Source organism: Mus musculus, chromosome 7 (genome assembly GCF_000001635.26).
Source record: "Mus musculus strain C57BL/6J chromosome 7, GRCm38.p6 C57BL/6J".
NCBI classification, from domain to species: domain Eukaryota; kingdom Metazoa; phylum Chordata; class Mammalia; order Rodentia; family Muridae; genus Mus; species Mus musculus.
In genome coordinates, this window is record NC_000073.6 from 96,228,300 (window position 1) to 96,251,364 (window position 23,065).

Below are 23,065 nucleotides of genomic sequence, written 5' to 3' on the forward strand. Positions count from 1 at the left end.
GCTGGATGGATATCTGCCTTCAGTTCAGTTGCTAGGGCCTTGTTCACTAAGTATCAAACGACAGTGGCAGGAATGAGTTTCACGTCCCTGGAGGAGAGCAAGGAGGGCCAGACTCCTGATGACAAACTTCTTGTAGAGGTTAGAAAATTATGTTCAATGTTCTTTTCCAAGATCCAGGGAGAGAGGAGGGTGGGCTTCTTTTGGTGGGGTCCCTCAGCAGGGAACCTGGGCACCATCCTACAATATGACTACTTAAGCAATAAGAGCTTGCTGAGTGAGCTCTGCCTTGGACTATATGTGCTGTGAGGCAAAAGGAGTAGGCGTGTCTGCTCAGAATTTGGGGTTCTTAGGATGCAAGGAAGTATTTCAAAATACCCAAGTTTGAGTCAGGCTGACCTCTGTTTAAGTGCTGGCTCAGCCCTCTCTGCCTGAAGTTTTCTTAACTTTGGCACCCTTGGCTGGGTAATTCTTGCTTGCACTAGTCTGTCTTAATGCATCGTAAGATAATTGATGGTGTCTCTGGATCACTAGATGCTGGTGCCTTCTCCACCACTTGTAACAGGCAACATTTTCCTAAGGCATTGTTAAATGTCATCTAGGAGGAGAATACAAGATTCTCCCAGGTTGAGAACCACTGTGCTGTCTTGCATGATCTTGGCCAGTAACTAGAGCTCTTCTATTTGGTGTTTTCCTCTTCACTATGTGGTAAGGAGACCAGCTCAAGGACTAACTGAGAGAATGCCAATTGAGCTTCTAGCATAGAGCCTGGCTCAGGGCAGATGCACTTGGGAAAGAGCTCTCATTCCCACGGTGCCTGGCAGAGGCAGGGGAGGCTTCTAGAAGAAAGAAGTGCTTGTGGTCAGACTGGAAGGATGAGATAGTATGCCTTCCGTAAAGACGTGAACTGCTGTGGTCAGGGTTATACGTGCTCTCTCTCTCTCTCTCTCTCTCTCTCTCTCTCTCTCTCTCTCCCTCCCTCCCTCCCTCCCCCCTCCCTCCCCCCTCCCTCCCTCTCCTCACCCCCACCCCTCACCCCCACAAGCATACTCTTCTCACTTGTTCAGCACCATTTCTTCCCTCCTATGAAGTAGGCCTGGTAGCCCCCTGGCTTCCAGAAGAGGTACATTTGATTCTGGCCTCCATTTAATGCCCCCAGGACCTTCTGCTCCATATGCACATGGCCTTGCCCCGTGTGCCTATGCAGGCCCAGAGAAGAGGCTGTTTCTACCATCTTGTTAAGCATAAATTGGAGATTTCTTTCTGTGTCACTCCTCTGCTAGAGAAAATGCCCCAAGTAAGCTTTCAGATTGGGTCTGGATGAAACAGACAGAGGCTAAGATGGTGGCTGAATATTTCATGGAGACCCTTTCAAACCATACACTCACCTCTCAAGGAGAGTGTTGGGAAGAGAATGTGGAGTAGGAGTCTGTCTCAGCTCAGGCGCCACCTACGAGATGGAACTTTGTGGGGTAAGTCTTTTCATTTCCCAAACCTCAGCTTCCCTACCTATAAAAACAAGGAGTCTTATATCGGCTGTCGGGGTGGTTGGAAGGTTCTAGTGGGTGATACAGAGGACCTGGTGGAGTCCTGAGGACTTAGTCTAACTGGTTGGAACTGCCTTTTCATTTCTAGAATTTGTGGTTTGAGGGACAGCACTAGCCTTGTGAATGACATAGACCAAGGACATGAGACTCCTTGAGGGACTGGGTTTAGAGCGGCCTTCCCAGTCTTCTCCTTTGAATTTGCACTTTGGGGTTAGGGCTGGAATTTTTGGAGGGTTTAGCAGAAGACCAGATGTAGAGAAAGCTTTTCCCGTGTTTCCAGCAGCCCAGCTGAGCAGACGTTGGATTTAAAAATAAGCCAGCCTATCAGGAGGCAGTTTTAAAATATAGCTGTGACAAGCAAATGCCTGCCCTGTGATTGCACAAAAATTAGTCATTAGAAAGGTCAAATGAAGCCTAGGCAGCTCCAGAGTCCCAGCCCCCACCCCAGGCCAAGCTCCAGCCCAGCCCAGCCCCTCACTCCTCCTGTTTCTACCAAGGAGCTGAGGCTGTTGTAATAAAAACACGAAGAGTATGGTGTTTTGTAACTATTTTTATACCGACATCAGACTTGATGTTAGTGCTTCTGAATTATTTAGCATTTTTCTTTCTCAGCTGGCCTCTGCAGCGAATTTCTCTTCCAGGGCGGAGGGAGTTGTTTTATAGGAAACCAAGGAAGCAGACAGACATTGACTGCAGGCCCTCTGCTTTCCCATTGGGAGAAAGACAGGATCAGGTATCCTGTTATGGACCAGTGGCCTCCTATTAAAGGGAGGTGGCTGCTACTTGTCTCCATTTTCCAGAGAGGTTGTGTAGCTTGTGTGAGCGAGCCCAGCAAGAAGGGTTGGGGGTTGAGGTCTTGCAGATTCCTGGGTGTTTCTGACTGCAGAGCCTGTGTTGTTTTTGTTGGAAGAGCCTGCGTACACCCTGCTTTACGCTATCATAAGTACATGGAGGCTCACATCACCTGGTGGCTTACAGGGTGCCAGGTCAAATCACCCCCTGAGAGTGTGGAGGTGAACAGAGGTGAGATCAGCCTCAGAAGGCTGACAAGGAGGAAGAGGAGTGGCCTCGTGGTTCCTGTGTATTGTTGTCACCGTCTCCGGGAGATTGCTGGTGGCTGTAGTGGGAGGCTGGTTAGGTACATTCTGCAGTTCTCTAGGGCATTTTAACTTGAGTCTGTCTGCTCTGTGGGCGTGTACAGAGCAGGTAGAGCCCCTCCCTCACCGTCTGCATCTTGGGCCTCTTTGAAGAGGGTGGTGATTGGCAGCTTCAAACCACCCCTAACAACGAGAAGCGAGGAGGAGCTGGGCTCTTATCTGCTGCTTCTCATAATTGAAGTTCATCACAGACTTTTAGTGGCCATTTGAAATAGACATCTGGACTGAAAAGAGTCCTGCTGCAGATTGGGATGGTCTCACTGCTGCTGCTGCCCCAGCGTTATCTATTTCTTTATTTCAGAGTCAGAGATTAGACATTTTTCTTATTCTGTATTGCTCCAGCTCCTATTTAATTATCAGTGACCCAGAGATGACTCTATTTAAAGCATGTTAAAGTCCTCATTCTACCATGTGTGAAACCTCAGCTAGAATTGTGATATGAAGTCTCTGGGGGAGAGGGGCCTCTGGAAATTAGCTAGGGACAACTTACTTCAAAAGTGTCCATCATTATGGTTTCAATAACATTCTCCAGGATAAAATAGCTGTTGGTAATGTTAATAACAGCTGTATTTTGATAGGGCTGCACTTTATGACTCTATCAAGCGATATCACATTCTGTTAAATAAAGTAATATTTGACACAGGCAGATTCCATGTTATTAAATTTTAGATAGCTATATGAAATACTTGGTTCTCCTTGCTGACTCTCTCTCTCTCTCTCTCTCTCTCTCTCTCTCTCTCTCTCTCTCTCTCTCATACACATACATACACACATGCACGCATAGTAAGACAGCTATGCCCTCCCCCAGATGACTTTATTTCTGAAAATGTGCAGACTAATGGAGTGACCCCTTTTCTTTCAAGATGGCCTCTTATATGAATGATTTGGTTTTAAGTTTTACAAGAAAAAAAGAGAGAGAGAGAAACTGATCAGTGTGTTTTCAAACATCTCTGCTTAGGATTCTGCAAAGAGTACAGAGGAGAGAGAGTCACATTTTCAGAGTAAATCCCTTGTGGCAGATGCCTTGGTGTGTGCGTCACAGCTTATCTTATGTGACATAGGCAATGCTGCAGGAGCCTACTGTGTCTTCTCTTACAGGTGAAGTGGCATCTCTAAGGACATCACTGGTGGAATTATCATTGATCCTGGGTTTATATGACTGCCTTGCCCCAAAACCCCATCTTGTGTCCAGGGATTTACTGTAAGGCATGTTTTTCCATGTTTTGTGTGTGTGTGTGTGTGTGTGTGTGTGTGTGTGTGTGTCTGTGTGTCTGTGTGTCTGTGTGTGTCTGTGTGTGGTTGGCTGGGCATGCCTTTAATCCTAGAACCTGGGAGGCAGAAGCAGGCAGATTACTGAGTTCGAGGCCAGCCTGGTCTACAGAGTAAGTTCCAGGACAGTCAGGGCTACACAGAGAAACCCTGTCTTCAAACAAACAAACAAACAAACAAACAAAAAAACGTGTCTGTGTGGTATGTGGAAAGGAGTAGGAATTCCTCAACTGGATGGGGCTATACTTCAGTGGCAGAGTGCTTGCTTTGTATGTGTGAGGGCCTGGGTTCAAGTCCGAGTTTGGAGAGGAAAAACATGTTCTTAATTAATTGCAAAATATCTCTGAGAGAATATCTCAAGAGTAGGGTACCTCTGAGGACTGTTTCACTGTGAGCCCTGTGAATTATTGAGTGCACAGGGCTAGAGCTGTTGTTCCTGTCTTAGTGATGTGCTCACACTAAGAACTTGAGATGTCCTTCAGAGACCCATGACAATTACCTCACTCAGGAGGCCACAAGCCTACCTTGCTTACTGACATCTTAGCTGCTCAATACACAGAATCCAGGTTTGTTATGCCCATTCCCAGCTTATCTTATAGGAAACATATATATATATACATATATATATAAAGAATAAAGGCTTAACTTTTTTTAATGTTATCAGGAAGGAGAAAAGTTTTACTAGGTTTTCGGGAAGATTTGTGCTGGTAAAGGAGCTAAAAGGCAAAGATAAGCTTTTAAAATACACGTGAAACAACGAGAACATAATGGATTAGTATAAAAATACTGAAATTCTATTCGATTAAGGGGATTTAAAAACTCCCTTCCTCCACCCATTCCTTCTCCTTCCCTCTCTTCTTCTCTTAGTTACACATATACAAGTACAAAGCGCAGTATTGAAAGTCTCACCCTTGAACCCTCTATCTTGTATCTAGGGGGACCTCAGGGATAATTCTCTTATCCACATTGCTGGGGACACTGTGGTCCAGAGAAAGAACGTATTTTAAACCATCAAGCAAGTCTCTTAAGGGAAAATGAGGCCAAGACTTGGATAGAACATTGAAATCTAGTGTCTAAACTCTGACTGTATGGCCAACCTTAACCTGTATGGCCTTACAAGCCAACCCAAGAGATGGGTTCAGAGAGGCTGAGCAGTTTTAAGTAACATGACCCAGGCTAGTAACTATTCACATGGTGGAACTTTAACTGACAACAAGGGCGATGTTAACAGGATCAGATGTGGAATACAAGTTTTTTTGATTGCTGGTCCCATTTTCTCCCAGCATTCACTACCTATCCCTGACACAGAGGAAAGAACAATGGGCCGTCCCAGTTGTCTCCTAGAGAGCTAGGGTTGAGCCAGGGCCCCTCATCCTGGAGCTGGGGTTGCTGTGGGTGCCCATGGGAACAGGGGGAGGAGCAGAACCTGTGGGAGTGAGCCTTGGCTTCCCCTTCTCAGCTGATCAGGTGGATGGGAAGCCTTGGAGTGAGTCACACAGAGCAGACAAAGGCCCCTTAACTCAGTGCAGACCTTCCTTTTCAATGCCATATCACCATGGAGTACAGGAGCTGCTTTGAATTCTTTCCTATGTAGTTTTGAAAAGCCGTGTGTGTGTGTGTGTGTGTGTGTGTGTGTGTGTATATACATACATATCTCTGACAACTTTAGTTGTGAATTTGTACTGGAGGCAAGGATATCTCTCAGTTATTGTACTGATGGGCTTCATTCTGTCCTATGTTCGAAACATTTCTGGACTATGATCCAGAGCATAAACAATCCAATGAAGTTGCTTCCTGCATGGGAGTACCAGAGGGAGACCGCCAACTTATCCAGGTGATGCAGCTATGGCTAAATACAAGGTTGAAGTCATCTCTGGATATTTAGTCGTTCAGTCATTCACTTACTCAGCCTTTCAAGTAGTATTTATAGAGAACATCAGATTTTCCAGGCATAGTAGTAGACAGAGTCAGGGGAAGATACAATGCCTGCCTCCAAGGTTGTAGCTTATTGGAAGACAACGGCATGAGGGAGGAGCTGCAGAGGGTGTAAGTGTTCCTAGAGTCACACATCAGCTGCCCCTGCCTAGCAGCAGCCAGCAATGGTCTTATGGGGAAGGAGAAGCTTCATAGGGATACTGCTCAGTGTGCAAAGCTTGTTTTCTATAAGCACGAGGACTAGAATTTGGATACCCAGAGCACTTAGATACATTCTGGATGGATGTAGCATCTAGTCTGCAATCCTAGGATGTGGTAGGCAGAGACAAGGGATCCGCAAGTGGAGACAGGGGAGTCCCCAGAGCAAGCTGGACAGCTGGACTAGACAAATTGGTGAGCTCTAGCCTCAGTTCAGAGACATCTCCTTAATAGCTGAAGTAGAGAGTGATCAAAGAAGCTATCCAGCTGCCTACCACAGGCTAGGACTACAAGTTTATAGTAGGTTTCCAGTTATTTCAAGACAGGGTTTCTTGGTGTAGCCCTGACTGCTTATTTATTGTGCTTAAATTTTTCTGTTAAGCCATCCTACTCTAGTAGAGGGAAACACACATGCCCATTGCTCATTCGCACACCATTTGAGGTACATGGTGGGAAAAGAGCTTACCTGGGAGTGAACATCCAGCAGTTTAGGGGTGACCTGATCTGCCTGGAGGTCACTAGGGAAGACCTCAGAGAATAGAGATGACTCTAAAGAGCCTTGATGGTTGAGGATATTCTCAAGTGAGTGTGTGTGGGAGGAGTCCCCAGGCAAAAGGCAGAGCTTATAGAAGCTTCAGGGAAGCCTGTGGAGCCAGGAAAATAGGGGAAGTGGTCCTAGGACTGGGGAAGACCAACTTGGACTTGGTCCTGATGAGGCAAAGGAGCTACCTAGCTGCTGTAGAACTCAGTATTTGGAAAAGGTGAATCTTGAGTAGATGATGTCACAGTTTCATTAGAAAAAAAATGTCCATAGCCCCGCTCAAAATCATAGGAGGCATGCAGGCATCTTTTTCAGAGTAATATAACATTATAGACGTGGAACATCAACCCCACAGTTCAAAGCCAGGGTTTTTGAGTCAAAATGCAAAGTTGAAATTTGGATGCAGCTTATCCATTGAGTATAGCTTCCTTGTTATACATTGTGTTCACTATTTCTCTCAAGTTTGTAGTTTCTTGGTAAACCTTTGTTTTATTTTATGTACATTGGTGATTTGACTACATGTATGTTTATGTGAGGGGGTCTGATTCTCTGGAACAGGAGTTACAGACAGTTGTAAGCTGCCATCTGGGTGCTGGGTCCTCTGGAAAAGCAGCCAGTACCCTTAACCAGTAAGCCATCTCTCCAAACCTCTCCTACAAACCTTTAAGTTCAAAAAAATACATCCTGCCTCAAGGAGGGAGAAGAGGGAGCCACCTGCATCCCGGAGAAGAAGCTAACCTTAGATAGCATAATGGGTAGGCTCAAAGCTACTCAGGTTTTCCACTAGTTACACACTAGATGCTTGAACTCAGTCTCTGGGCTAAGAAAACTCTAGATGTGTTTCTAGTGCTTATGTAAGGATCAAACGCTTGAGGCAGAAGCCTTCAAAGAGTAAAAATATAGAGTTCTTTTTGAGTGATTTCTTCAGCATTGCAGAGATGTGCTAAACATTGATGTCTTATGCCAGTCCTTAGATTTGAGGCTCTTACTTAACTGCTTTCCAGATATCTGCTCTGCCTTTAATGTTATCCAGTATTGATGTATTGATCAAGACCTCAGCCACAGTGTATCTTGGCTAACCTGTCCTGTGTTCCTAGCAAACAGGGAATGACCGGGTGAGCGGCAAGAATGGGTCGATGTTACATTTATCTGCAATGTCCATCTGCCTTGTCTGGTTGGAAACCGGTGCTCTGCCTGCGCTGAGCTGGAAGATGCTAGCTCTGCAGAAGAGCCGTGGCAGAGGTCAGCACAGCCTGGATGGCTGGGAGCAGGGCCTGAAAGGAGGCCAAGGAGCCTCTGACCTCCCTGAGTTTCCTTTTCACATCTGTAAGCTTGGATCGTAATACCATCTGCTTAGAATGTTGTGAGGAGCAGATGACATGATGCATCTAAAATTCTTACCATTGTATCCATTACAAAGTTGGGTAAGAGTTTATTAAATGCTGACTAACAATATCATTTTGATTAGATAATGATGTCATAGCTAAATAATTAGCTTTGGTGAGTATGTCATAACTGTTCATATGTGTATGCAAAGGCCAAAAGTTGATGCTGGTGTCTTCTTAAACTGCTCTTTCTACTTTATTCTTTTGAGATAGGATTTCTCACTAAACTTGGGGCCCACCAGTTGGGAAGACTGGCTGGGCAATGAGCTTCAAAAATCCTCTTGTCTTTACCCTTGAGAGCTGAGATTAGATGTGTACCTCCATATCTGGTTTTTAAAATGGGTGCTGGGGGTCTGAACTTGGGTCCTCAAGTTTGTATTGCAAACACTTTATTGACTAAGCCTTTAGTTTTGTTGTTGTTGTTGCATTTGTATATTTTTGTATATTCTCTATTCCTTCCTTCCTTCCTTCCTTCCTTCCTTCCTTCCTTCCTTCCTTCCTTCCTTCCTCTCTCTCTCTCTCTCTCTCTCTCTCTCTCTCTCTCTCTCTCTTTCTTTCAAAATCCAGATTTTATTCCCTTCCTGGTCCTCCCTCTGACTGTTCCACATCCTATACCTCTTCCCCACTCCCTTTCTCCACAAGGATGTCCTGCTCCCCATCCCCCACCCTACCAGATCTTGAAACTCCCTGGGGCCTCCTCTGCATCTTCTCTGACTAAACCCAAATCCAGCAATACTCTGCTGTATATGTGTCGGGGGCCTCTTATCAGTTGGTGTACACTGCCTGGTTGGTGGTCCTGCATTTGAGAGATCTCAGGGGTCCAGATTAATTTAGACTGCTGGTCCTCCTACAGGGTCACCCTCCTGCTCAGCTTCTTCCAGCTTTCCCCTAATTTAACCACATGGGTCAGCAGCTTCTGTCTATTGGTTGAGTGCAAATATCTGCATCTGATTCAGCTGCTTGTTTTAGTGGGCACTCCATAGCCTCTGTAATAGTGTCAGGTTTGGGGGGCCTCCCTTTGAGATGGATCCCACTTTGGGCCTGAGGCTGGACCTGTTGTTGTTGTTTTTAACTCTTGTCTTAAATAAGTAATTAAATGAATATTCCTCAATAGAGAAATTAAAATTAAAGACACAATGAGATGCCACTACGAGCTCACTTGAGTGTCTGAAATTGAAAAGGCTTATTACACCAAGTCTTGGTGAGGATGTGGGAGAACTTAAATGTCAAATAGAGAGTGATTCTAGTTTCGAGAATACTTAAGTAGCCTCTTAGAAACATAAGCCAGGCTTAAGGTGCATGCCTGTTATCAGGAGTTGAAAGACTGAGACAGGAGGATCACCATGAGTTCAAGGCTACCCTGGGCTGCATAGTCAGTTATAGATCTACTTGGGCTCTAGTAAAAGCCTGTCTTAAAACAAAGGGGAGCAATACCTACTTCATGACAAGCCCTTTTACTCCTAGGTGCTTAGCTGAGAATGAAAGTATCTTGACACAAAGACCCCCCCCCCCCCCACACACACACAAGGATGTTTAGAGTGGCTTTGCTTGTTCTAGCTGAGAATGAATCCAGCAGCAGAAATGGCTATTAACCAGTGTATCAGTAATCAAAGGGGAATGGAGCCTTTATAATCCCAATAGAATGGATTAGGCTCAAAACAATTACAATGAGTAGAAGAAATGCCAGACAAAAGGAATATATACTGCGTAGTTCATTTGTTCAGAACTCTGCTTATGCAGAGTAATTCTGTCCCAGTAGAGAGTAGGTCAGTGTTGAGGAGAGCAAGGAGGGATTACAAAGAGGGCAGGGGAGCAGAGAGCAATGCGTGTGTCCTCTCCTGGATTCCATATTTCACAGTGGTACATCTATATTGAGACTCAAGCTATGCAGTTTAGATGTAGAGTGGTTTGTTGTCTTTCAAATACAGCTTTGTGATGTTTTCCAAAAGCTGAGGCTGAAAATGAAGGTCAAATAGTGTACTTAAGCTGAAGTTTGTTTACAAGATGACAGACCAGCACAGCTCCCACTTGCAGAGATGATTGACTGCTCACTGGTACCCTGGACATGGTTTGTAAGCTCTCTGAGCTGCCATCTTTTTTATATAAAACAGGGATGAGTCCAAGACATCCCAAAGACCTTGGCCTTTGACTTGCAGACAAGTCCTTTAGCATAGAACTCAACACGTATTGGATGTCCTCCTAATGGCTGTCTATAATGCTAGTATTGTTTATTGGTTTCTATTAAGGTCTGTAGATGACTAAGTACCTGCCAACAGATGACTTCCCTATGAATCATCCAGACTGGAAACTGCAGTGAATGTTCTTCCATGCGGCATAGTCATGAGAATATTCAAACTGCTAAGCCTGTTTGTTCTCTTTGTATGGTTAAATCTGCTTGATTGTCACAGATGCCCATTCTAGTCAATAAATATTGTTCTTCAGTTTAGGAGGACTTCTCCAAGAAGGAGACTAATCATAGAATCTTAGAACTCATCAGAACTGGAACAGCCTTAATCTAACCTATCTTCTTTTATTTGTTTTAGGAGAGTCTTGTTATGTAGCCCAGGCTAGCCTACAACTCCTCATCTTCCTGCCTCATCCTCCCTAGTGATAAGATTATAGGCAAACCCAGACAACATAATAATTTTATGAAGATGTCAATTTCTGAGGAAGCCAGGTGCCTTGTCCAAAGTTATCAAGCAAAGGAGTCCAGAGTGAAGCAAGTTTCTTGCCCCTACCCGTGTATGCAACCCTGTCCCCTAAGCCAGGCTGTCCCTCACAGATTGGACAGAGGCAAGGTCAGATGAGGCCTTGGCTAAATGTGTTCACAATTTCTACATAAATGAGGTTTTCTACTCCTGTCACAAAGCACTCAGGAGACTTCCAGCCATAAGCTTGGCATTCCCTACTCATGACCCAGGCCTGGTTGTATGGTTGGGTTCCATGTCTCTTTGCAGCCCCTCTGCTACATGTCAGATCCATTCCTATAAGATGACTTTACATATTCTTCCTTAAAATAACTGAAAGCACGCAGTCTTATTGCCATGGCCATACAGGCGGAGGCCAGAACTCTGTGTCTAGCAGCAGGTAGCTCTGCATGGCTCATTCTTGGAGTCCAGTTTCAGAAGATGGACACCACAGGAACCTTTAGTCAAAGAAAAGAGACTCATCCAAGCTACTACATTTGAGTGTTAGTTTTCAGGCTTGTTTTTATTGCTTTTTTTTTTTTTTAAACAGGGTTATTTGTTTTGTTTTGTTAAGTCATTGTCTCACTGTGTAGCTACACCTAGCCTGAAACTTACTATGTAGAACCAGGCTTGCTTTGTATTTATAGAGATCTGCCTACCTCTGCCTCCAAGTTCTGGGATTAAAGGCATGCACCATCCAGCGGTCATGCCCACTGTAATCTCAGGTAGTGATAGGGAATGTTGACATAACTTGACAGCCTTTCTTTCTCCTGGTGTTTGTATCAACTTTGTGGAACTTAGAATCAGAACACTTATATTCCTTATGAGACTGAAGGAAGTGACACATGGCCTCTGAAAAACATCCACACTAAGGCTGGAGTGATGATGGCTCAGAGGCTGCCCCTGCAGAGGACTCGGGTTCAGTTCCGAGGGCTTACAGTATGATTCACAACCTTTATAACTCCTGTTCCAGGAGCCTTCTTCTGGTCTCCTCAGGCATAAGAGAAGCACATGGTGTACATACATACATGCAGGTCAAACACCATACACATCAAAAAAAGAGAAAAGAACACACACACACACACACACACACACACACACACGTCAAGTTTTAACCAAGTCCTCCAGCACAGAGCCTGACCCAGTCTGTCATTTTTCTATAACAGCTCTTCTGAATTTTCTCTTAGGGCTTTCATCTTGAAGAAAGTGCCTTCTGGTACCAAAAACTCATGTGTGTTTGCTTGCCAGCATATATGTGTATGTGCACAAGAAGAATTGCAGACAAGAACTGGAGCTCTTTTGCCTTTGAGAAAAAGGCAAGTTGAATTTTGAATTGTGGAGATAAATGTGTCCTACAGTTCAGTTCTCCATATAAGGGATGCACAAATAAACTCTGTGCAGAGCCACAAGGAATTAATCTTCCTTTTTCTTAAAATATCTTCCGTGTATGCTTTACCCGTGTGTATGTGTAACATATGTGGATATATAAGTATCCTCTGCACTCTGGACATGGGTCTCTTTATGCACCCAGAGAGAAAAGATTGTCTTTTTATTTTGTTTACATCCTCACGATATGGTAGTTACACCTCAAAACAGAAACTAAACAACAACAAAAAAAAAGTAACATCATAAATAACCATCTGATTTCGAGCTCCCATTACTTTGCCCTGATTGTCCAAACATGTCTTCATGACTTCTATTTCTCCCCTCCCTAAACTAGTATCCAAACAGGATTTATGCATTACATTTGGTTGGTATGTTGAACCAACATTCCTAATAAGCAGTTTTCACGAGCTAAAATCATCTCCAAATTGGAGTGAGCCAGCCCTTTCCAGCTGAAGCAGCTGCTAGGGGCTGGCCAGCAAGGTCTCATGGGAACATGTGTGCCTTCCTTCTGATGTGCACATACCAATCAGCAGGAGGGACTGGAGACCCTGTGCCAAGATAGAGAGGCTCATAGAGCAGGCAGAGGCAGAACTATTTAGGTGGGTTTTGTTGTTGTTGTTGTTGTTGTTGTTTTGTTTTGCTTTTTGCCTGAAAGGTTGTGGATTCCAAGAGACTGCAAACCAGAGACCTGGAGTCTGTGACCAGTTTCTAAAGAGAATGAGAGCTGCCGCCGGAGGACTTGGGAAGAGCCTGGAGTGTGAGCTTAGGGTCACCTTGGCAATAGGAGACATTGCTAGAAGGTTTGAGGGCCACTATGTGCAATAGAATCAGAGCTAGGACCACCTCCTTGGGTTCCAAAGTGCTCAAGCTGTGTGCTTTCACTTGGACCTCTTTTTTGATGTTTCTCATTCCATGTTTTTTTAGTGGTAGCTTTTTGAGAATGGACTTGCTCTTCAGATGGATATTTAAAGTTGTCCCCTCATCATCTGATTACACAGCCCCTGGCAGTTAGAAATCATTAAGATGCTCGGCAGGACGTGGTGCCTGTTCTCTGCCCTGGCCTTTGTTATGTGTTATATCTCCTCTGCTGCTTCCTTCCCTGATGGACCATGTGTTGTCTATGTGCAGCCTCAGTGGGGATGCAGTGACAGCCACACTGCAGTGAAGATGCTCTTGGGATATGTTTCAGTGATCCAGAGTTCTCAGCTCTGTGATCAGGCAGTATACTGTGGGGGTGCAGGGAAGAGGGAGAGGGGGAGAGAGGGGAAGGGGGAAGGAGAGGGAGAGGGAGGGAGAGAGAGTGCGAAGATATGATGATGTGTTTTCTAAGAGGTTAGCGCTAGGAAGCTACTGGAAGGTAGAGTATTTACTTAGTAAATAGTCCCTGGTGTTTATGATGCCGCTGTGCTTTTTAAATCCCTTTGTAAATAATTCACCTTACTTTCTTATAAACCAAGTGGAGAAAGTCTCCTTTTCTTACTTACCTCACATTTGAAGAAACCGAGGATTAGACTGATGAAGTGACTTGTCCCAAGTCATATGGGATGAATACATCAGGTAATTTGGCTTAAGTCCACTGCCAGACATCTCACTTTAGCTGAAGAAGGGCTAGATGGGCACCCTATGATCAGGGAAGTCACTGATAACTGCTGAACTCAGAGCCTCTTCCTGGGAACATTGCTAAGGCTGTACAGGATTCACAGACAATAGAGGGCTTGTCCCTTAGTTGCTCTGAGGGAGGCAGACATCTTTGTCATTCTTAGGGTTGCAGTTTCTCACCCTGTTAGTTAACCTTTTCCCCTGACAATCCTCTAAAATGTTCCAGGGCTCAACTGAGCTACCAAGGTACTGAAAGAACTGAGAAGGCTCTTGGAGGATGCCCTGAGGCTACCATTCTTTTTCATAACTTGACTCCTGAAGGTCTCAGCCCAAAAGGAAGGCTGAGCTAGTGGTGGGCTCAGCAGTGTGGTTGCCTGAGCCACATTAGGGTCTGCTGGGCTCTTCTGCAAAGTTGGAACTGAGCTATCAGCTCCTACCGTTGTGGACTTCTCTCTTGACAGGGAGCATTTGGTGGTGTTTAACAGTGTTGTTTGGTGGTTTGAACTGTTGCCCAGGGCTTGTCTTTACACGTTAACAGAGCTGAAACAGGGCCATGATCGGAGCAGCCTTCCAGAGTTGAGAGCTAACTCAGTGGAGCATTCCTTCTACAGAGCAAGTCTTCCCCAAGCTCTAACACTACCTGCAAGTGAGATGGGTAAGCAAAGTGAAACTGGAAGGTGCTCTTCCCCTTCACCCCTTGGTGAAAGAGAAGCCTGGGGGAGAGAAGAGCTGCTGTGGGAGATCCAAAGAGTATGGACCAATGCCAAGCCAAAAGAGACAGAGAACAGGAGGCAGAGCCAGGAGGTGCCAAGGAGCCAAAGAACAGTTTATGCTCTGGAGAATCTCAAGTGTAAAACAGACTAGTGGTACCTACTCAGAAGTACCTGGGTGGTGCATAAATTATCATTAAACAAGCCAGAGTGAAGCCATTCAACACAGTGGGGTACTTCTGTGACCTTCAGCCAGCTGTTGGGGTGTTACAGCATTAGCACCACCTCAGGCTTTGAACTTCACTGGGAGTCCAGCAGAGGCAGTGGGTGTGCAAACAATCAGACTCCTTAGACCATGTGACCTCTTAGCACAGGGGAGTCAGCCTCTCCTACTAGCTATGGACATTAAAGGGCTTAAAGCGTGGCAAGAGAAATTGAGAGTGGAAGGGACTTGCTCTTGTTAACTGAATGCCATGTACCAGAAACTCTGTATCTCTCTGTATTCATTGCACGCCCACTATGCATGTTAGACTATTACCACCTAGTTCAAGGAGGTTCAGAGAAGGCAAAGACTTCTCTCAAATCTGATCACGTCTAGCCTTAGAAACACATTCCTCAGACCTGGTGGATCCCTGGGCCAGGCAGTGGTATCCCATACCTTTATTCCTAGCACTTGTGAGACAGAGGCTGGTGGATTCAGACCTCTATGAGTTCAAGGCCAGCCTGGTGTATAGAGCAAGCTTCAGGATTGTCAAGGCTTCACAGAGAAACCCTGTCTCAAAAAAAAAAAGTAACAAGGAAAAAAGAAAGAGAGAGGGAGGGAGGGAGGGAGGGAGGAGAGGAAGGGAGGGAGGAGGGAGGGAGGGAGGGGAGGAAGGAAGGAAGGAAGGAAGGAAGGAAGGAAGGAAGGAAGGAAGGAAGGAAGGAAGGAAGGAAGGAAGATAGGGGGAAGGAGGGAGGGAGAATGGAAGGAAGAAAGGAAAGAAAGAGGAAATACATCCCTCATTGATTTAATCCCCACCCATACACACCTGAGTCCTCCTTTAAATTTTCTAAACACTCTTAGAAAACTCTATGACGTGTGCAGGTGCCACTACTACAGTACCATTCATCTATGTTTATTCCTAATACCAAGTTCCAGCCTTTTTATATTTTCTGCTTTTTTAGGATGAGAGCCTCACAAAAGACTTGCCTCTGTGGCTTGTTTAAAAAAATAACATCACCACATACATGCTTGTGAGTCATGTGTGCATGTGCGCCTGTATACACACAAACATACACACACACACATTATCCCCCATAGACAACACTTTGCAAATTAGGCAAAGAAAGACCAAAGGGATTGCTTAATACTTCCCATTTATTCTGTTCAACAACAAAGTACTTTAAAAACCCCACGCAATTACACTGTTATTTTATGATTGTGCTGTAGTGAGCTTCAAACAAATCAGATCCCATCAAGCACCTCTGTTTTGCCTGTAAGTCATTTCCCAGTAGGCAATGCTGCCTCGAAAATGCTGAGTGCTGGAAAGCACAGCCCTTTCTAATCCACTGGCCTTTGCTCCAATGGGCCTCTCTCTCTCATCACCCTGTGTTTTTCTTTTTACCAGCCACTATTTCTCATATCTTTTTGCATAGAAAAAGTAGAGGCAGGCCGAGGCTGTAACTCAGTTGGTAGACTGCCTGCTTAATGGGCACAAACCCCCAAGGTCAGTCCCCAACATTTCTTCAGGTGGGCTTGTTGGTACATGCCTGAAAATCCAACACTTGGAGCTAGAGACAGGAAGATCAGAAGTCCAAGGCCATCCCAGATTGAGAAGAGCCTGTGATAGCTTCCTGGGGGAGGGAGTGGGGGGAAAGGAAGAAGGGAAGGAGGGAGAAGATAACAATATTATATTGGATGAAACGCCACTACCAAAGAGGGCCAAAGTAATCCTTTTCAATGAGATAGTCAGTAACAAAGATCACACATTTTCTCTGTGGATCACTACTTGGTGTTATTAGAAGCCCTGTTTTGAATACAGTAGGTAATTGACAGGTTATATACATAGCCTCATACAGTATAATCTTTACCTGACTTTAGCTAACAGCAGTTTTCTCCTTTAAAATGAGATCAGATCCTGTGGCTGGCTGAAAGTCACACACAAAAGCATAAAAAGCAGGTGGCCAAACAAGACTGTGATGGGGTCTGTCGCCTATTACAGCACTTGTGTCCATAACCTGGTATTTCTCAACATGTGGTCTCAAGCAGGCAGCTCTCCTGCCTGGGCTCTGCCTGGAAATGCTAGTCCTGAGGCCCCACCCTAGACCTGCTGAGTGAGAACAAGGGGCTGGTCTTCCCAGTTTCTGTCCTAACAAGCCATCTAGGTGATTCCAATACACAGTAGTATTTGGGGAACATGCCACACCCATTGTACTGATACAAGGATAAAATATTACCTGAGCTGATAGGGTTTTTAAAGTTGTCCCACCTTCATAAGAATATAATTGGAGCAAAATAAAAATAAAGCAAAACCGCAAACGCCCCTTTTCTGTTCCACTCTGATTGAATATGCCTTACAAAGTTTGATCGGTTTTTAGCTTGTACCAGCTGTCTGGATTGGTATCGAGGCCTCAAGCCCTTTTACCTGTGTGATCTGGAAAAAAACCGCTTAACCTCAGTGCCAATCTTGGTTCTTAGCTCTGTCTACCGCAGATGGTAATGATCCTTTATGGAATTCATGTGAGGATTCGGTGAGTCAGAGTCTGCTAAGGTGCTTAGCACAGGGCCAAGTCTACGGGAAGTCCCCAATAAAGAGCAGCTAGATGCTAACCATGAAATGATTAATGTGGCTATGCTGGCTCTGATGAGAGCCTAATGAGCGAATGGTTTGGTTTGCTTTTTGGGAAGTGCTGGAGATCAAACTTGGAGCTTCACGTCAGCGAAATGAGTTTTCTTCCACTGCGTTATACCTGCAGCCTAATCAACACTTTGAAATTTGTCCCCTTCTGAACCTCACTTGCTTCCTGTTGCTGTGACAAACACTATGACCAAAAGCCAGTTGAGTAGGAAAGTGGTTGCTTGGCTTGTTGGTGACAGTTAGTCATTGTCAAAAGCCAAGGCAGGATTTAAGGCAGGAGCTTAAGGCAAAGACCACTGAGGAAGACTGTTTATTAGCTTGCTTCTCAAACGTACATGAAGCTATCATTTTTATACATCCCAGCTACCCAGTGATGGCACCCCCCCCCACATCAATTAGTAATTAAGAAAATGACCCACAGATTTGCCCACAGGCCAGGTTCTGCTGTCAAAACACACTTCGAGATCTTATAAACAAATATCAAAACAAACTTCCATTTCTCTCCCTGCATATGTCACTGCCTAACACTGAAAAATAAAATCACAAGATCTCAAATGAGATAGGCATGCAGGAGTCATCAGGCAGTCTTGGCTTAGCTTTACTGCCAGGCTTAGACACAGCAAAGTATTCTCCCTTAACTTCTAGGGCCATTTATTCCCATGTAAATGGAGAAGGTCAGGTCCACGAGTATTTTCCACAAGGGACTGGTACCAAATGGCTGTGTGTGGTACCTAAGCATGGTATTAAATGTCGTTGAATCACATGGTGATAAAGCTGGTTTCGGTTCCTCTTCATTCTTTGTGATTTAGTCGAGGACGGAGCCTGATATTGGGGCTGGTAGATATTTAATACCTCAGTGACACTCGCTCAGCTCCCTGTTAACAAAGGCCTGTGTCTGGGTAAGGAAGCAACAGTATCCACTTGGTTTCCCTGAAATTTACTCTTCAACTCTTTCTCACTGTCCACATGAGGATGTCTCTTAAATGACCACAATGGGATACATGTTGCTTCTTAAAATAAATTAATTCAAGAAACAGTCAATTGAATCCAAACATTATTAGATTAATCACAGTATAGGAAGCCTTTGGGTGTGGCTTGAGATCAAGAGAGTGGAAGGAGCTTCCTGTGAGAAGCTAGAAGATTGCCTGCAATACTCAGGGTCTGAAGGCTGTACTTCCTACAGACCGCCTCTTCCATCAAGATAGCTCATCTGTATAGTCAAGCCAGGAGAAGGGGCCATTGTAAGTCTCAGTACTGGCTACTGTGATTAGAGCCAGAGTCATCAAAGCATGTATCAACAACCCTACCCCCACCCCACCCCATTGGGGATTCTGGTGCTCACTCTGCAGAGGGTTGTGTGCATATTCTAGAAACTCCCATAGGTGATGACCTTGCTAAGTCAGGGTTCTAGATAAGGACATAAAATACAGAGCACAACTTGAGTTCAAAGCTGCCTAGGAAGTAGTGAGAGATTGAGAGAAAGTGGGTGGGCAGAAAAGATCACCTCAACATTATATATACACACAGGGGCTGGAAAGCATCCATCTGCCCAATGGGAAGAGTTAGCTATGACATCCAAATACAGAATATTATATAGCTGTTCGATAAAGTATGTAGGGACAATTGTAAGATGTGGAAAACATTCAAGGTGTGAGGCCAAGGGAAAAAGCAATCTGCCAACATCATCTATAATTTAAAAGATTAATTAATTTTTGTGAGTATGATTTTTTTTGCTAATATGTCTGTGCATGTAGTTATGTAGTATCTTTAGAAGCCAGAAGGAATGGAATTCCCTGGGTCTGGAGTTACAGATGGCTGTTCGGCACCATGTGGATGCTAGGGATCAAGCCTAGGTCTAGCTATTCTGTTCCTTTCTTTTTTATTGATACAGGGTCTTACTAAGTAGCTCTATTTGGCATGGAACTCACTGGGTAGACCAGGCAGTTCTCAGATTCATGCATCTATGACTTTATTTCATCCACATTGGAGAAACACACCAGTATATTTGTGGATGTTAACAGTGGTCATTTCTCATGAAATAATGATGTCTATTAAAAATGTTTGTGGTATTTTTCTAAGCTACTGGTCTACTCCCTAGAAGAGGAGATACAGGTTAAATCTTACTCAAAAAGCTGGCACTGAACAAAGTTCATTCAAATTTTAATCCTGATGCTTACAAGTCACGCTCCTGTGGGATTGTGATGGTGCATGTGTGTGCGTGCAGTGCTCAGTCACTGTCACTTCCTAATGTATGGCTATGGACAGTCTGGATGGCCACTAGTGGCTGTTCTGTGGACCAGGGAAGACAGTTGGGGATGAGGAAGGGGGAAAGTCCAGGGGCTGTCTCTTAGACACTGGCAACTGCATGGTGATGGAACGGCTTTCCAATCCAGTTTTACTTGTAAAACGAACAGGAAGCCTTGTACTGGTGGAGGGGTTGTCTTCACCTGATCACTTCCGTAGAGTAAGCCTCAGTTTCTGTATTTGCAAAATGGAGATATCAACCAATACCCCACAGGGGTGCTATGAAGAAAAAGTGAGATAAAAATATATGTGGAAATATTTTGTAAACTGTAAAGTGCTACATAAGTGTACCTGATTATTTCATTGAAAAAACATTGTCATGCTGATGTCTTATCCAGCAACGTTTAGCCTCCCAGGTGACAATTTTGTGTCAAAAATGTGCTCTAGGAACCGATGGTTAGCAGGTCTTTGGCTTTATCCAGGTGGTCCATGAGCTGGAAAAGATGGAGAATTCTCTCACTAAAGGGCCATATCACTTGACTCTATTGACAGCATGTCATGTGGAACTCAAAATTGCCTTCTTGAATGCAGATAGATTGCATCTATTAGTTGCTTCTTGCTGTCATGACCTGCCAGACGGGAAAATTAAATGTGCCTACAAATATTTCAGTATCTGTGCTGTGTGAAGGTTTAATATTCATTTGGAGCAGTGAGTTGAGAGAGGGAAAATAACCCACACCCTTTAGGTTGGGCTCAGAAATTGCTAAGTTCAACAGGGGTTCTTTGAGCATTCACCCAAAGCTAGCATGTGAAGAATGTGTTAAGCCTTCGAAAGAATGACATTCAGCTGTAATATTGACAACTCCACCATTATACATTCTTTAAGACGCTGCAAAGATTCAAACTCAGGTAGGAGTCTGTCTATTCCAATGGGACTTGAGGAAACTTGCCCTAAAATAGGTGGGCAGCAGAGCAGCGGAAGAACGTGTTCATGAGATGGGAAAGGTGGTAGGGGTATCTGTCTAACCTTAGCAGTCATCCTGTTAAGATGTGGACATACACTTACATTACATTGCATGTGGGACCAAAAGATAGACATCAATAGGCTGAAGTCATAAAAGCCATAGGTATCTAGTATCGGGCTAGGAATGTAGATCAGTGGCTAAACATTTACCTAATACATGTGAGACCCTAGGTTCAATCCTCAGCACCTCAGAAAACAAAATTAAAGATGAGAACAATAAAACAAAATGCATTGAGTAGTTACATGGGAAACCACACAGAAATGACTTTTAGAAGTTATGTTATACAAAGATGATTTCATATACATCTTGTTACCGCTATGAAAAGAAGTCTATTAAAGAAATGAATAGCCAATGAAAATGACTTGTAAAGTGGATGTTGTTATTATATGTCGATCATTTTAAGTGTCACAAATTTTCAATGTTTTTAGGATGCTGTCATTGTCAATTTTATATCAATGTACAAATATGATTTCAGAAGTTAGTTGGTGCCTTCGTTCCCCTAACCCTGTTTTTTTTCCATACTAAGGTCCTAAATTCCTCAAGCCTGACTTCTCCTGCCCCAGGGGTTAACAGAAACCTATCCCCCTTGGTTGCCGAGGGACAGCTGTGTTTGAAATGGGGACTGCCCTCAAGGAGCTTACAATCTAGCTGGGGGTAGATGACTTGCACTTGAACACAACTAGACTGTGAGCTTCTAGAGGGCAGGGGCCTTACCCTAGTCATCTCTCTGCTCACTCTGCACACCCTCCCTGTGGGACATCCTCCATCCCCATGGCGCCAACCACTGCCTGTTTGCTGAGAACTCTGTAGGCCTGAACTGTCTCCTGAGCACTGACTCCAGCTCTACAGTGTCTCCTGGCTCCATCCCTGGGTGGGATGCTCCATACCACTGCTGCAACCGAATCAGCAATGTGCAACTCAATGTCAATTACTTCTTGAGGCCAGCCCTGGCTCTTCAACTCCTGGGCTTGGTCTTCAAAGCAAAGGTCCAGAGTTATTGTTTTGGACTGAGCTCAATGTAAAGTGCTTGTGTTTAATGTTGATTAAATTGGAACATCTTTCTCATTGTATATAGACTGGCTAAATAGGTGGGTTGAAAATTAACAGAGAAATGCTCTTGGAATGTATCAGTTATTGTCTCTAGTGATAAAAAAATGGTTAATGCTTTAATTTTCTGATAATGTGCTTTCTCGATGTCCTGTGATGACTATGTGTGAATTTTATAACCAGCAAAACTAACTCATAAAAGTGGCTGAAAAGTGCTTCAGATAAGTGTCATCTTCTTTGGAAAGTGTCTTTTACTTCTTAATATCCCACATGGAGTCTGAAGCTCTGTTTTGGCCTTTCTCTGTTAGGGGAACTTGTGTTCTTTGTATAAATCTCTTCCCCCTAGAATGTGAGCTCCTAGAGAGCAGAAGAACCATTGACTTATTTGTTCATTTCCCAGTGCTTAGCACAAGGCCTACACAAGTAACACCTTAATGAGCGCTTAGTCTTTAAAGGAAGAGGGGCTGTAATATATGACTTCTATGAGTCACTTGCCTTTATTTCTGGATACTCCTTTGTTATGATTTTTAGTCTGCTAGTCACTGACTTTTAAATCAATATTTTAAATTGTTCTAATCTATATTAAAGACTTCATAAATGCCTATCAAACTCATTCAAAGTGAGGTCTGGCATGTTAGCAGCTCTTTTAAATCTATCTTGGGTAACGTGCCCCCTACCTGAAACCTCAGGCATAAAATTCAGGACTGCAGAGTCCAAACCTGAGTGCATTTCTTAAATTGAAAAGTGGCAAATGACAGTGGCTCATGGGAAGATATATGTCGGGGTAGATACAATAAGAGAAAAATGACAGTAACCAACTTTAATTCTGTGTTACTCTGTACCAGGCACTGTGCTACACAGCAGCATGCACCATCCTTGTCCCCTTTCCCTTATGATATAAATATGGTTATCATCTCCATTTTGCTCATGAGGAAAATGAGGCTTGAGGATGCACTTGATGGGGAGACTAGTATTTGAACTTTGGACCATTTTATTTCATCTTCAAAGTGCACTGTGATGTAAGTAGTCTTAACTTTTCCAGCTTACGATGGTGAAATCAAAGCCCAGGGAACAAGTAAGGTAGGCCAGCCCATGTATCTCTTTTGAAATGATGGAAGGAGTCGGGAAGAGGGATGCTTGGAGAGAGTAGCCCTGTTCTAATGTTTGTTAGATAATGTTTGTTAGATATGCTCTGCCCTGAATACACAAAGGTCTCCTCCCAGGTTCACAGTGCTCCCGAAGTTGGAAGGGATTTGTTCCATGGTTAGGCAGTGTTATTTAAAGGAGTCTTATGTGGTTTTTAAAAAATAGCTAAGGACACATCGCAAGGACTGGTGAGGACCCGTGCATGGTCTGTCTCCATGGTGGGAATTTAACCATTTAATATCAGCTAGCGTAGAGAATTGTGTTCTGGAGAGTGTGTGCACGCATGTTTGTCTTCTGGGTCTGTAGCCAACTAATTACAAAATCAGCCAACAAATATTTATTCAAGAAGTGA

The 23,065-nt window shown here is 44.1% G+C and overlaps 1 protein-coding gene and 1 non-coding gene across 19 annotated transcripts in view; both read left to right on the forward strand.

Moving 5' to 3' along the window:
• Tenm4 (teneurin transmembrane protein 4) overlaps positions 1-23,065 on the forward strand; it is a 739,850-nt gene that overhangs the window by 57,056 nt on the left and 659,729 nt on the right. The gene's annotated exons all lie outside the window — the stretch shown is intronic.
• Positions 21,125-21,233, forward strand: Mir708 (microRNA 708). The gene has a single exon (NR_030489.1). It is a non-coding gene; the product is annotated as a microRNA 708 (primary transcript).